General features: G+C 39.9%; 1 protein-coding gene across 2 annotated transcripts in view; it reads left to right on the top strand.

The window, feature by feature from the left end:
- The window catches only part of sash1b (SAM and SH3 domain containing 1b), a 36,301-nt gene that overhangs the window by 12,532 nt on the left and 9,694 nt on the right, over positions 1-14,075 (top strand). The gene's annotated exons all lie outside the window — the stretch shown is intronic.

The following is a 14,075-nucleotide window of genomic DNA, read 5'->3' on the forward strand; positions in this document are numbered from 1 at the left end:
CTGCTGACTGTCAATTCTACATCCAAGATTTAAAGATTACAGGTAATTTCAAGGCATAAATGTCTGATTTAAGGGTCTATTTTTCACTGTCAAGGTCAGGGAGAAAGTGAACATCAATAATCTCAGCATCAAGTGACTTTGAATTTAATAGACTCAAATTGCAATAGAAATTACTTTTTGGTGTTCTTTCTAATATAATGACAGATCCTACAGTTTTAAAAATGTAATGTGCCACAGATGACCAATGACGTTTGAAAAATCTAGAGTTTAATTCTAAAAGTTGGTCCCAAATAAGGTCTGTTAAAGCTAAACTAGAGAAAGTATTGGCCCTTGAAATGTCACCCAGTTGGCTCAACTGGCTAAACATCCATTTGTTCATGTGCAGTGTGCATGGGTGGGGAACTATTGCAGCCCAGACCACCCTAGTTGCGGTGTTAATGGGATGTATTGGACCAAAGCCCAAATTAGTATGAGCTAAGACAGACCAAAATGAGGTTGTCATGATAAAAGGGTGTTTGCCTTAAATGCTTTCCACTATGGTTTTGTGCAACATGTGCTCTTCCTAAAAGCAAACCTTTTTTTTTTCAAACTGTTAATGTACAGCCAGTATCGACAATGCATATGATAAAAAGGTTTAATGACTCCAATTTATCAAATGTTGATGACAGGAGTGTCTTATAGCCTTAAATGGCTTTCACTTCCTGTAGTTTAGATGTCCTGTTGTTCATCAGACTGTGATGTTATCCTGTTTACGTGCCTGTTGTAAGATTTCAAGGATCAGCTGTTTGTGGTTCTGGGTTCTGTGACCTTTCACTCCATGCATAAAGCGACAGACATCCACGGACCATCTGGGACAGAAGGAGGGGAACGTTTTTCTGTTGCTAAACCATCTAAGGATCGATCAGGCACAAGAAACACTGACAGCCTCTGAATGTTCCATTTCTGGAAATTTTCCAGTTTGTCAAAGCTCTGCGCTGCATACTCATAGTCACTTTAATTTTTAGATAACATTTCTGAAGACTATGGTTGGAAGTCTGAGTGATTATGTATGGATTTTTTATTCATGGACTATATCTATTTTTTTAGGGTGTGTAAAGTATGGTTCCAGGGTTAAGAGTTGAATTCTAGCCATTCAAGGTTAAGTTGTTGTATTTTTATTACTATCAGATTTGGAATTTTCCTTTTTAAGTGGTGATATTGCCAAAGTATCAATACTTAATTATTTGTAAAATAATGTATTTATTAATTAAAATAATTATTGATTAAAATAATTAGAATATATATCAAAATGTCAAGCTTGTGCTTGCGTACAAATAACAATGATGGAGTTATGCTTCACTGAAAGCAGGCTGTAACAGTAGTCAGGCAGCAAAACCCCAAAACGGCAGGCGGGCTGTAAATGCTACAAACATCCTCTGGTATCCGTGCCAACTGGCTCAGAGGATGTCAAATGATATGTTTATGTGTAATGGGAGGATTGGCCCACACTGCTTGGCACTGGAGTGGGCCAACTCTGGTAGCGTTGGTAAATCCCTTCTCCTCCACCACCGCCAACAGTGAAAGGTTCATTCACCACCACCAATAAATTCATTCATTTATTTAAACTGTATGGAAAAATTACAGCTGTAGATGTCTGCAGTAGCTTAAGAAGCCAGTTCAGCCTCTGCTTGAACTTGTCTTTGTTTATCACATTATCCGTTTTCAAGCTGATACCATGCTCTGGCAAGGGTGGAATAATTGGCTCGATTCAGTCAATCACAATTTCATTAAAGAATTCCCTTTGGTGCAGTCATATTGATCCTGCTGGGCTTGTCTAATTGTTTCAGATTTCTGTTTATGGTCTGGAAAGCTGAAGTGTTTTCTCTTTGCTTTTCTTAGATTACTTTTATTTACAAAGAAACATCAGAACAGACATGAGAATAGCTTCTAATATAAATGCATAGAATGATGCACCTGTGAATTACTGGGCATTGCATAACATTCTGTATAATTGTTTATTGGAATACAATTTCGTTTTACAACTACAGCTTTAATTGTTCATGATGGAATAGTTCTTAGTCCTATTCCCATGATACTCTGTCGATTACAGATCATCAATATGATCGTTGAGGAAAACAAGTGACTTCTGGAACTGCATGTGACCTCCAGCACAAAAACATTTTCTATTTCCCTGACATGTCAAATAATTAATGAAGAAAAAAAAGTCCATCATATGACAGATAAACAATATTCATGCTTTATTTTTCTTAATGCATATTTGTCAATAATGAATTGAGATGCTATTATTATACGACTGCTTGCTTGTTGTCCTTCTTTGTTGGCATGTTGCCTTGTACTATACTCAACAAAGTACCAGAGGGTGCTTAACATGCATGCTTTCAAGTGCTTGCTCGCAGTATAATTGAATTCTCTTCCTATTTTTGTCAAATTATTTATTATGGGAACTGCAGAGCATTTCTTCTCTGCAGTTCTTCATGATCTTGTCCGTTAAGAAACGTGTATGGGGGTCGTATGTCACGGGGAACACACAATGAGAAACCACACTGATGCAAGTGACTGTCCACTGTGTGATCGGATATTGTCATATAGAATCGGTTACATGGCTTTTCTGGATGTTGAATTTAGCATCATTTGGGTTTTGTGCAGACTCCCAACCTCATTTTAGCAAAACATCTCTCTAAAAACAACATTGTGGTTACACAGAATAACCTACAGACCTCACTGGGAACCATTTAACTGTCACTGAAATTAGAGAGAAGGCTTTACTTGATAACAACACCAATAGTATTAAATCAACAGAAATGTCACATAGGCATTACTCTCCCACTCCTGGGCAGTGTATTTTTGGTAGTCATTAGCTCAGTGACACCCTGTGGGGGGAGTGGGTGAGTATACTGGTTTGATTATGAAGTCTGTTCGCTGGACTGCCAGGGGTCCCGTTAGCTGAAGCATTCATGACTAACCCCGGCCTGCTCCGCTGCCCACTCGGCTGCCCGCTTTGCCTCAGGCTTCCACAGACATCCACCCAGACGTGACAGCTGTGGTGAACGATAAAGCCGAGGGTTCACCTTTGCTCTTGTGGTTTTCAGAAGCTGGCATGTCTGCTGTTGGCAAACGCAAAGCTTTCACTGGGATTAGTGCTGACAAGCTTAGTAAAATTCCATATGGCACATCAGGACCAGTGTACCAATATACCAGGACCTCTGGCTCTGTGTCTGGTGGGCTGCAGTCAGTGAGTCACCAGCGAGAGTGGCGGTGTCTCCAGTCATGCATAAAATGAATAATACAATAATAAAATAGGAAATGGACAGAGCTGACTCATTAATACTTGGCCTGCTGCATATGTCTCTTTGACATTGATCCAGCCAGACAGGTTACATCTGTTGTAAATGTCATGTAGCTATGTCACTATCATGAACCACGCCAAGCCTTTCCTGACATTTAATTTTGAACTTCAGAGAAAGGTGGTGGATGGTGACATGGGTGAAATGTTAACGTATTGGCCTCTGTTTTCTTAAAATGTCACTACCTGGCAAGCGGGGACAATACAGAGTACGGTATGGGTGTGTCTAGTGTGATCTTATGGTTGTTGAGTTCAATCTACAATCTGACATTGATATTAAGGTATGTCACTCAAAAAGTCCAAAAGAAAAACATTGCATGAGTCCATGCATTGAGAGTGCGTGCAATGGTATCTAGACAAGCACTGAACACTGGTGGCAAAACTGTCATCTAGTATTTAAGATGAGTAAATACTGTAATACAAAGCAAGAACGTGGAAATGGTCTATGAATTTTATAAAATGAGCTCATTCTGAGGATTTCTGTCGGCTTGAACTGTATTTAAAAAGACTAATATTTTTGAACAAATTTATTGAAATTAAGGTTGTTTGTATTGGATTAAAGCAACATTAACATGCTTGTAGATAACAAATACCATTTCGCACTCAAGTTAACGCTGATGATTATAAAGAACATTGTCAGTTTGAAATGTGATTTACTTTTGTGTATGAACATTTAATAATAGAGATGGATACTCCACAGTTGATAGGTTGTTTGTGTGTATTCATGAGTTTGCAGTGATTCCTAGAGCACTTGTTTTTCTGCCTGCAGGCTGCACACCAAATCTATTTACAGCTCAAATCTGCTGCGTTGAATATTTATCATGCAGATGTGCTTTCACTTTTCCTTCATGTCCCGAAGTGTCTTTGTTCAGCTCATTGTGGATCACTGTTGATGACGTGAACATAGGTTTTAGCCTTTATGATGGAATGGCTGACATTTTAGTGATCGTCTTTGGAATTCTCCATTTTCATGTTTGCAGAAAATGATTTTTGCATTTTACTTGACCTGAAGAACTGACAGACTGTTTCACCCCTGAATGAATGTTTTTGTAAAGGATATCATAGCTTTTCCTTTCTTACAGCTTTATTTAAAGGACAATCTTCAGATTTCTTAAGTGTTGATAGGTCTTGGTTTGGACCCAACTGTTTATAGCAATATGTCTTTATTGGCACTTAAAACCATTTTTTTCTAGGCAGAGATTGATTAGCGTCTTTTATGTATGTAATAGATCAGTGTCGTAACTGCACTGTGTATAAAATCAGCCATTTATAGATTGCCTTTCCCGTCTTGTCTTAATATCATTGTCAAGGTTATTTCCACATCTGACTCACTGTATCCATTATTCACAGTTTTCTCTGAAGCCTACTAGACATTATCACGTAATTGCCACCACGGTGGCCAATAAAGGCTAAATGAGAAACGTGACTATGTTCATCTATTATCTCATTAGCTCTATACAGTGACATTTATGGATTGTCCTCATGCAAGTTTAACAAACTTGATATTACACAATGAGCTTTTGCCATGCTTGTTTTCTTCTGTGTCCTTTATTCTTTAGAGAACAGTCACCTGCTATTCAAATGAACATTGTGTGATTTTACACATACAGTACATACTCTGATGCCATGCCCCAGTTCGTTCGTAGAACAATTTTTTAGATTGTCAATGGAGGTGTAGACAGGGTCATTCATATATTGAATGTCAAAATTTCTTTTGTTTATGACATAAAAATACAGATGATTTTTTTCCTGTCTTCCTTTTTGAGAGATGTAGCAATCTCTTCTCGTCTTAATGTGTAGATCTGTCTTGAAAATGTATTTAGTAACTTCCTGGAAGAGACTTTATTCTTCTTGATTTACTTGATGCATGTAAACTCTCTTTGAGACGGCATCATTTTTACCTTGACAGAAAACTTCAGTCAACAGATGAAGTCCTACCGAAAGGGAAAAAAGTGCAGGTTTTCTTGGGTAAAGTCAGTTGATATGCACTCACTTGGTGGTTCCTATACAACAAATGCAGTGTACAACATGGCTGTTTCTGCGGAGAAATTCAGTTAACATTGTGCTCTGAAAGTCTGGATGCCAGAGCAAAGCAGAGGATACTCATACTTGTCCCGTGTTGTATTCTAATCTTGTGCAAAATTCCACTTTGATCATGGAACATTTGTGTAGAGATTTAAACCTGCTGCATAACAGCCCTTCTCCTGCGCTGGGGCTCTTAAGCCGCGATGCCATGGGATTCAGATTTTACAAAACCCCTTAGTCTGAACCAGCTGGCTGTCTTTTCATTTTGCTGATACCCAAAATGTTTACCAGTTTGTGATTATTAGATCGTTTCTTAATTTTTCTTGCTTTTCCTGGAATCCCCTAAGAGGACATTGTTTATAACACAACATAGAGTAGAGATGGTTTTCTCTTGCAGCTTTGTGATCATGTTTATTTTTGTGTTCTATTATGTCCATTATTTTCTCATCGCACACAAACCCTTCTGTTTAACTTCCATGCATCAGTGTTTCAGATTCCAAGCTTCCTGATTGTTATTTCATCTGGAAAAACAAATACACATGCCCAGTAGACACTTAGTTTAAGGCTCACTGGCAAATTTGGGCATCTTTGTTTTTATCATATGAGGCTGGCAGATTTCAAACAGCCTTAGAAATGAGTCGCGTTTGATCATTTGCCATATGTTTGATGTCTCTCTTCAGAAATTGGAGATGAACCTGGAAGCATGGTTTCTCTCTGTATCCTCCCTCTGACGGCAGCATGTATTACAGTGTCATGGCCATTAAAACTGTTTTCACACAGATGATATACTCATTGTTTGCAGTAATAACTGTACATTGTTCAACCGCTTCACTACACTTCAGCTAATTCTGGTTCCAGGGCTTGGAATTCATTAATCGGACCTTTTGCGTTTTTGTCGCTGTGCTTTGTCGTTATTCAAATCAACAGGTAGCCACAGCTCCGTAAGTCCAGTCGGCTCAGCTGGGCTTCTGCTGTGTTGAGTGTCCCTGTTTGTCATTTCAGTCAGGTAACCACTGTCAAATCCCAAATTCAAGTGTTTCTACAGGTTCACAAATAGGTTTTGGTGTCTGATAAAACAGCACCCATGGTATGGCTTTAGCTGTTGAACTCTTTACCTGTTTATAGAGAGGGAACATGAAAAGAGGATGTGTGTGCTGTGATACAGTGTCCATGAGAGGGAAGTGCAGAATATGCATTTCTGTGAAAAATGATGGGAAGTTGGGTGACAGTTATTGTGTCTGCTCTTCCTGCAGGACGAACACAACAATTAAAACCGTCCAACGACTGGAGTAAATCTGGACAGTCGATGTTTAAACTTCCCTTTTACGGTTTTATTAATTATGTATATCGACTGAGTGACATGAGCACTCAGTTATCGGTGTGCTTGTGCATTTAGGGTTGAACAATAAATAAATAGTCCTATGTGGGCTGGTTGTTAGTATGAGCAGGATCATGCAGTCAGTTTCAGAGGTAAACAGCCGGACTCCCCAGCAGGCTGCTTCACATCTCTGCACACATAATTATCAGCCAACCCCAGCAGAGGGGATCAGAGGAACACGGTGGTGTCTGTGTTCAAACAGGACTGACGTCTGATTGAAGGATTACAGGCTAAATATATCACCAGAAAAAAGTCACTCTGTGATACTATTTTTGCGATGGTGTTTATTACTTTTGACAGTTGAGTGTGTGTTTCAAGGTAGTTTTTAAAGTGTGCTTCTCATAAAGCCACAACAATCAATAAATCAATCAATGTAAAATTTAAAGCCAGTTATTTTGAAAAGTCTATTTCTAACAGTTGCTGCTTCACAAATTCTATTGCAACTGTAATATATTTTGGTTTGTAACTCCCATCAACTTCAGGAAAGTGTGGCGTTTAGTATTGTGTGTGGACTTTATACTGTGTGTGCATTAGAAATTCATTGATACGGCACAGGTATAATTCCAGCACTCTTTCACAAATTCCAAGTAGACTTTATCTGTTTGCTGTTGTACTATATTATTTCATTCACCTCCTTTTACTCCAGACTGCCTATCCATGGAGCTATTTCCCATTAATCTGGTCTCTCATTTCCACTGCGCTGCATTTCTCTGTCATTTTTTTGTCTTATCTATTCTTACCTTGTTGAGGCCTTTGTTTCACCTTTGCAAAGAAGTATAATTTATATATTTTTATCTTCCCACAATCCGTATCCAAATGCACAATTGGAATCTGAAAACCTCCTAGAATGGGATTTATGACATAACGCACAATAATTTTCATGCATCACCAAGCAAATGGAGGTATCCAACTGTAATTCAACGTGGCTGTCAGACTCGGGGACAGCACTGAAGAAATAATGGAGTGAAAACATTAGGCCTGAAGCCAGGAAGATAGATAAAGACAAAATAAAGGAGAGGGAAGTGGGACAGAGGAGATAAGAAAACTATGGATTGTTATAAGATGGAGCTGGAGGCTAATTCAAGAAAAGGCAACATGCGATGACAAAAGGCTGCGCTGAGAGGTGCAGATCAATCCAGAAAATGATCTACGAGTCACAGAAGCCTGACGTTCCTCTAAACCAGCTGTTCCACAGTGATGTGACCTGAAATTAAATAAGTGTGACTGAAGTAACAAAGCCCAGCAGTTTTCATGTGTCTAAAAGAAAATTATCTGGTATAATTCTCATGGGTCACAGCGTTGAAACCGTGTGTGAACTCTATAATGCATCCTAATTTAATTTTAATTCTATTTTTCTTTGTCCAAGTTCTTGCAGTCTGACACTGGGGCTCTTTACTTTTTCCTTAGTAGGTGTCTTAATCATGGGCAAATTATCACATCATTTAATATGAATATCATTCAGAGCCTCAGTATGCATTTTATGAATTTTGCAGCCAACTGCGTGGAAATCATTTATAATGCATGTATTCTATCATCACATTTTTATTCCTGAGTGTTTATGCTTGACTTAATATGGTTTAAGCATGCTGCATTATTAAAGTTTATAATAGCGTATATACTGTATATTTCTTTACCACGTGGTCAGTTGTGTCTTATGAATGCTGTTTGCAAGGCTTTTTAGAATATTTCAGTAACTTCATTCTGATGATGATGACACCTTTGTAGTGACTGTCAGTAATATTTTATGTTACTTGTAGTACATTTAACCAGAAGAAGATAAACATGTAGAAATATTCATACCTTCAGAGATCAGGGGTTAAATGCAACACACACATACTGTAAAACCAGATGTCAAACACCGAGACCTCTTTTGGGTGTTGAATCAAAAACATTATAGATCCTCATGAAATTATTATGATGTCAGAGTACGCTCAGCTAGCTGCGGTTAGCATCCATTAATGGATGTAGTGGCTGGAAGGTGGACGTCCTTGGAATGGCAGAGGATGAAACGAAACATCTGAACGTTCAGGCGAGGGGGGTCGTCTGCTGGGACGTCTGCGGTCGTCAGGAGGGGGCATGTCCAATTGGTGAGCTCGGTCTCCAGGATACTGGAGCGACATCATCGCAGAGCTGAGATGAATCATTGTGAAACAAATCTGTCAGAAGGAATCGCTGAGTGAGATGCAGTGACTTACATCACAAGATGTTGCATCCCATATTAAAGTAGCAACATTTGGTGTCCATGAAAAATGTAGTTTAAATGTGTGTGGATCCACACACTGCTATTTAAAGTCTGGATGTAGATCAGCTGCCTTCAGTCTATCGATAAGACAGTATTTTTAGTTAGTTTTCCCCCTTTCTTCTCATAAACCACAGTTTTAAAAGAATAATTCACACAAGCATAGATGGTTTGAAGAGGGAATGCCCAGAGGGTGTTTTCTTTGCTGATGGGATTGATTCACTTCATGTTCACACCGTGTAGAATGACCTCATTCTGGGGGGGGGGGACCCACCATCTTACATTACATGATTGACAGCTGCCCTTGACTCCCGCATCTCGCAGAAGGAGGACTAGTGGATGTGGAAGTCTTGTGAGGGATGCGCTGCCGCAGTGATATACTGTTGGCAGTTGTGTCTCAGAGGATCACGGAAGTCGCACAAGGGTAATTACTGGAGCGCGGGGGTGAGGGGGCGAAGGATTTCAACACCTCCTGAATTACGCATGGTCCGAGGAATATGAACAATCCACATCCTCCTTCACAGCGAGCCCAAAGCATTCAGAGCCGTTCACAACTGCGGACCGCACACGGTCTGTTATAGCACGGATTGTGTTGAATTTTAAATAGAGGTCTGTGTGTTTGTTTGGAGCACCTTTTTGAATTAAACACGCTTCAGAGGGTGAGCATAATACGAGGCTACCCTCACTACAAAAACATAGTGATGAACCAGAGAGGATGAATTTCTATGCAATTGATTTAAGTTAAATTTAGATTCTCTGTCTGATCTCTCCTGAATTCAACATGCACCAGAGGACGTGAACAATCCAGCAGCCGTTTTACGCTGCTTTTGAATCGTTGATAACAGATATTTTCAAGTTAGAACGTGTTTTATGACAAGTCGTTTGTTGAATTCCCTACTTTTGAATCAGTATTTTTAGCTTCTGTTCAAAATCCAGAATGAGATTTGCATTCATGAATAAAATGTTTGTTTCATGCCCCCTGTCTGGCCTCTTAATCTTCTTTGGAGTTTCACTCACATCCTTTTTTTAATCTGAATCCCTGGCTGCTTTCCCTCAGTGTCATCTATCGCCATATATTGATGCATGCCAGAAAAAACACTCTGCAGGTTTATATATATATATATATATATATATATATATATATATAATACAGAAACCGTCTACATTTTATGTGATGTATCAGTTAAAAACAACCACGATCCACTAATCTTGGTCATGTCTCTGTTCCTTCTGTCTGCTTTCTAGAGTGTCTAGAGATCTCTCAGGAGTTGTGAGTTCCAGGCATCACTAGTGCACTTCAAACACTACATTTCTATGTGCAGGGTGCGTCTGTGCATGTCACAGCGCGACATTTGCCATCAGACCCTTCGTTCGAGGCGTGTCAAAATCCACTTACCACTCAGTCATGAATGGTTAAGCTCCCTCACTGATCCTGTTTTTCTCTGCAGGGGAACCCCTGGGGGGGGTGTCGATCAGGACTGGGTCTCTGGTTGACACACACACACACACACACACACACACCCTCACACTTCACAGGTCTATTACCACTGCTGTCACATGGAACTCTCCTTGATGACAGAACTTGGACATGCATGGGTTTTAGATGTTTCTTTAACACTTGCTTTAGTCCTGTGCTTTGATTGCACTGAGTACGTGCTCTTTTTTTTCCACATTACTCTGAACAGTCATTTGACGAACACACTTATAGCAAAAAACTATAACTGTGCTTTTATTTTCTTTATCACATTCTATTTGATTCCTCGTGTCAATCACAAGAACCAATAATAACCTTAACCCCTCAGTCAGGACTTAAAATTCAGTTACTTTTGTTAAATTCTGAATATCTTCCACACGTTAAGAATAGAGATCACAGTTGTGAGCATATGCACCAATCTTTCTACAGACACACAAATTGTGTTTTCACCTTCTCGATCACTGACTGAGCTCTGCTGGCATCAAAGCTCAGATGAGCGCTCAGGAACGACAGCAATGGGAATGGAGCTGCCTGTCAGGGTGGAATGACAGCTCCCACCGATTCCCTCTGCACCTCAAAGTGATGAGCAGACTACTGCTGTGTAGCCAGGCGGAAAACTGCCCTTTCTGGCACCGTGTGCACAACGTCTCCCTCCACCTTTTCCACCGTCCATATGCAGCTCAGCAGAGTCTTCAGCCTCCTGCTGCAGGATCTGACATGAGTGTCGTCACCTCTTGCTGCTCACTGCTCCGGAGTCAGTAAACCAGAGATGAAGATTAGAGAAGATGCTGAGGGTTATCCCTCATCGCTTAATCTCACCCGCTAATACAAGAAAACAAGGTCAGCACCCTGATTCCTAACGCCTTAAGGATGTCCATCAATGACGTTGTTGACATATAGACACACATTGCTGCGAGAAGAAGAGGAGAATCGCATTTCTCCCTCTTCTTGATTGATTGTTTTCCCCCGTTCACTGACAAACTCACATGCAGACTAAGATAACAGTGTTTTTGTCCTTCTGATGCTTTTTTATTTTTATTTTTTGTGCTGACAGTAATTAAAACCTTTCACATTAACTGGCCCAGTTTGCTTTCCGAACTCCCTGCCATCACTTTCAGGTGGATGTTGATGTGTTCTTGATATTTGCTGCCACCTGCTGGTCAAAAAGCTGCTTTTTATTTTAACAACATCATGCAGATAGCTAAAAGATTATTATTAGGTTTATTTTTGGTAGTATTCTGTCCTTCAGTCTGTATAAAATGAACTATGAGAAGTTAACTCCTGATAACCTGCACCTCAGTAGAGGGAGACATTTTTGACTGGTATATAACATTTCATTGAAACACAATACAGTAACAATGAATCCTTTCCTGTGACTCTTCAGCCACTACAGACATAAATATGCAGACGCAAACTCACAACCTAAGAGCTGCGTATTTATATGAACATGTGAGTCAGCCAGTCCCTGTGGGCCACAGCTGGAGGCAGCGGAGCGCCCCACCCAGCGGGAGCAGCGTCACATGTGGTTGTAACTCCCTAACTAACCACTCCTCCACCAAACACCTCCCCCTCCTCTTCCCCTTCACTTCACCATGTATTGTCCTGCTCTCAATGAGCTTCAAAACGGTGTCGTTCACTCGCAGCGGCGTGGAGGAGCAGCGAGTGTTTAGGGTGATTTGTTAGCAGCCAGATGCCCAGTGGTGGTGAGTGTATTTTGGTGTTTGCTCTGGAATGTGATCCTGTGGTTGGACACAATAGTTTTCTCTAAATTAACTCAGGAATATAGTATTTTCTATCTTTTTTTTTTTTTTCAAAGAATGCTCATGTGTGTTCAGTGACTGCTGGCTTGTTTAATGAAGACTTAATGGGGAAAGCTTGAACAAGTCAGAGCTTGTTTGGGTGATCTCGTCATATGTCTCTGAATACACAGCTTAAGACAATATTCTGTTGTGTTCCCTGGAGTTTATAGTAACGTCTTTACTCTTGTGCTGCTGGTTTCATTAACAGAGCTGTAGCTTGTTTGATAAGGTTGTATTTAATAAGATAAGAATGTTAAATGAGATGTAAACCTGTGCACCACGCCTGTGACATGCGTTTGGAATACTTTGTCAGATCCAGACTTCCCTTCAGGACATTTGTTATCAGGAGCAGATGAGTGTCCTTTATGGTCTGTGAATCCTCTTCAGTCACTTTGGAGCCCAAACCAGACTTCGTCGTTGCTGATAAGAACTTTCTTTTGTACTTTGTGACCCTGATTTCATTGCCTCAAACATGTCAGAGAAAAAGTAAAAACACTAATTTCGACTCTCTAGGCCCTGGGGGAGATCTTTTTGTGCATCGTTTGTGCTCCTACAAGATGCTCATCGCCTGAGAAATGCGACACCATGTTCTCTTTTTCAAGAATCTGTGGTTGATGCCTCATGCTGCAATTTTGGCTTCCAGACCATTAATTTGGAGACAGAAGGAAATAAAAAAAGAGCACTGGAATATTTTCCAAAAAGAAGAATTTTTTGGTTTTACCAATGAAACTTGCATTGTTTGTTTCATCTGACCTTGAGCTCAGTTTGTTTTCTGTATGTTTGAGCCGTGCATGGAGCCTGCACACATACAGCATGTCTAATAAGCACTTGGTGGTGATGTGATATCATGTGGCTGCATGACAATGGGCTGTTTATGTGGATCAGTGGAAGTCGGAAGCAGCAGAGAGGCTGCAGCCAGGCACGGTTCAGGACTCCTCAGTCAGTCTTGCTTCTGGACACGTTTTCAGACCATTATGGACCCTGGAGCGTCACTTACTAAAGAATGAGCCTCTTCTCTGGACAGTTAAAGACAGCCACAGTCTATCATTCCCACACAAGAGAGCCCACTGTGTTATTTTTCACTGCCACATTTGTATACCTTCAGTGTATGACACGAGTTAATAATACTACTAAAAACACTTTAATGATGCACTGGATGACCAGACAATCAATCAACTTTTATTTATAAAGCCCTTTATCATGTCAGCAGACATTTCCAAGCGCTTTAATAGACAGAAAAACAATTTATAACTGGAATGTTAACAAACCTTCGGTTATAAATGGCATTTTCTTGCTGTTCAGGAGTATCATCCAATTTAATAATTTAATAAAATGTCACTGAGTCAAAAAGAAAGTTACAGAATAATAAAATTAAATTTTCAAATGGACCGATGGTAATTTGAATTACTTTAAGCCACAGATAAAGCTTTTATTTCATTTTATTTCTCATGACCATTAATCTTACATGTTGTGTTACCCACAATGAAACTATTTTATGCCATATATGTTGCGTCTTTTAAAATAATAATGCATATCAATGTGGTAACACTGCTACTAGATTCACATACGTATGACGATTTGGAATGTCTCTTTAGTCTAGAATTAGTTCCACTGACACAGAAACCGGCCACCTGTGTGGATGAAGGTCACTGGTCTGTAAACCTCAGCAGAAATCCTGTAAACTGATTTCTCTCTCATGTGTTCTTTCTTCCCGCTTGGCCTCAGACTCATGCCTTCAGGAGGTTGGAGGTGAACAGGACAAGCACTCATCTGAATGACTAATTCTGCTCGTTGTGATTTACGGCAGACCGATCCGC

Source organism: Antennarius striatus, chromosome 17 (assembly GCF_040054535.1).
Source record: "Antennarius striatus isolate MH-2024 chromosome 17, ASM4005453v1, whole genome shotgun sequence".
Taxonomy (NCBI): Eukaryota; Metazoa; Chordata; class Actinopteri; order Lophiiformes; family Antennariidae; genus Antennarius; species Antennarius striatus.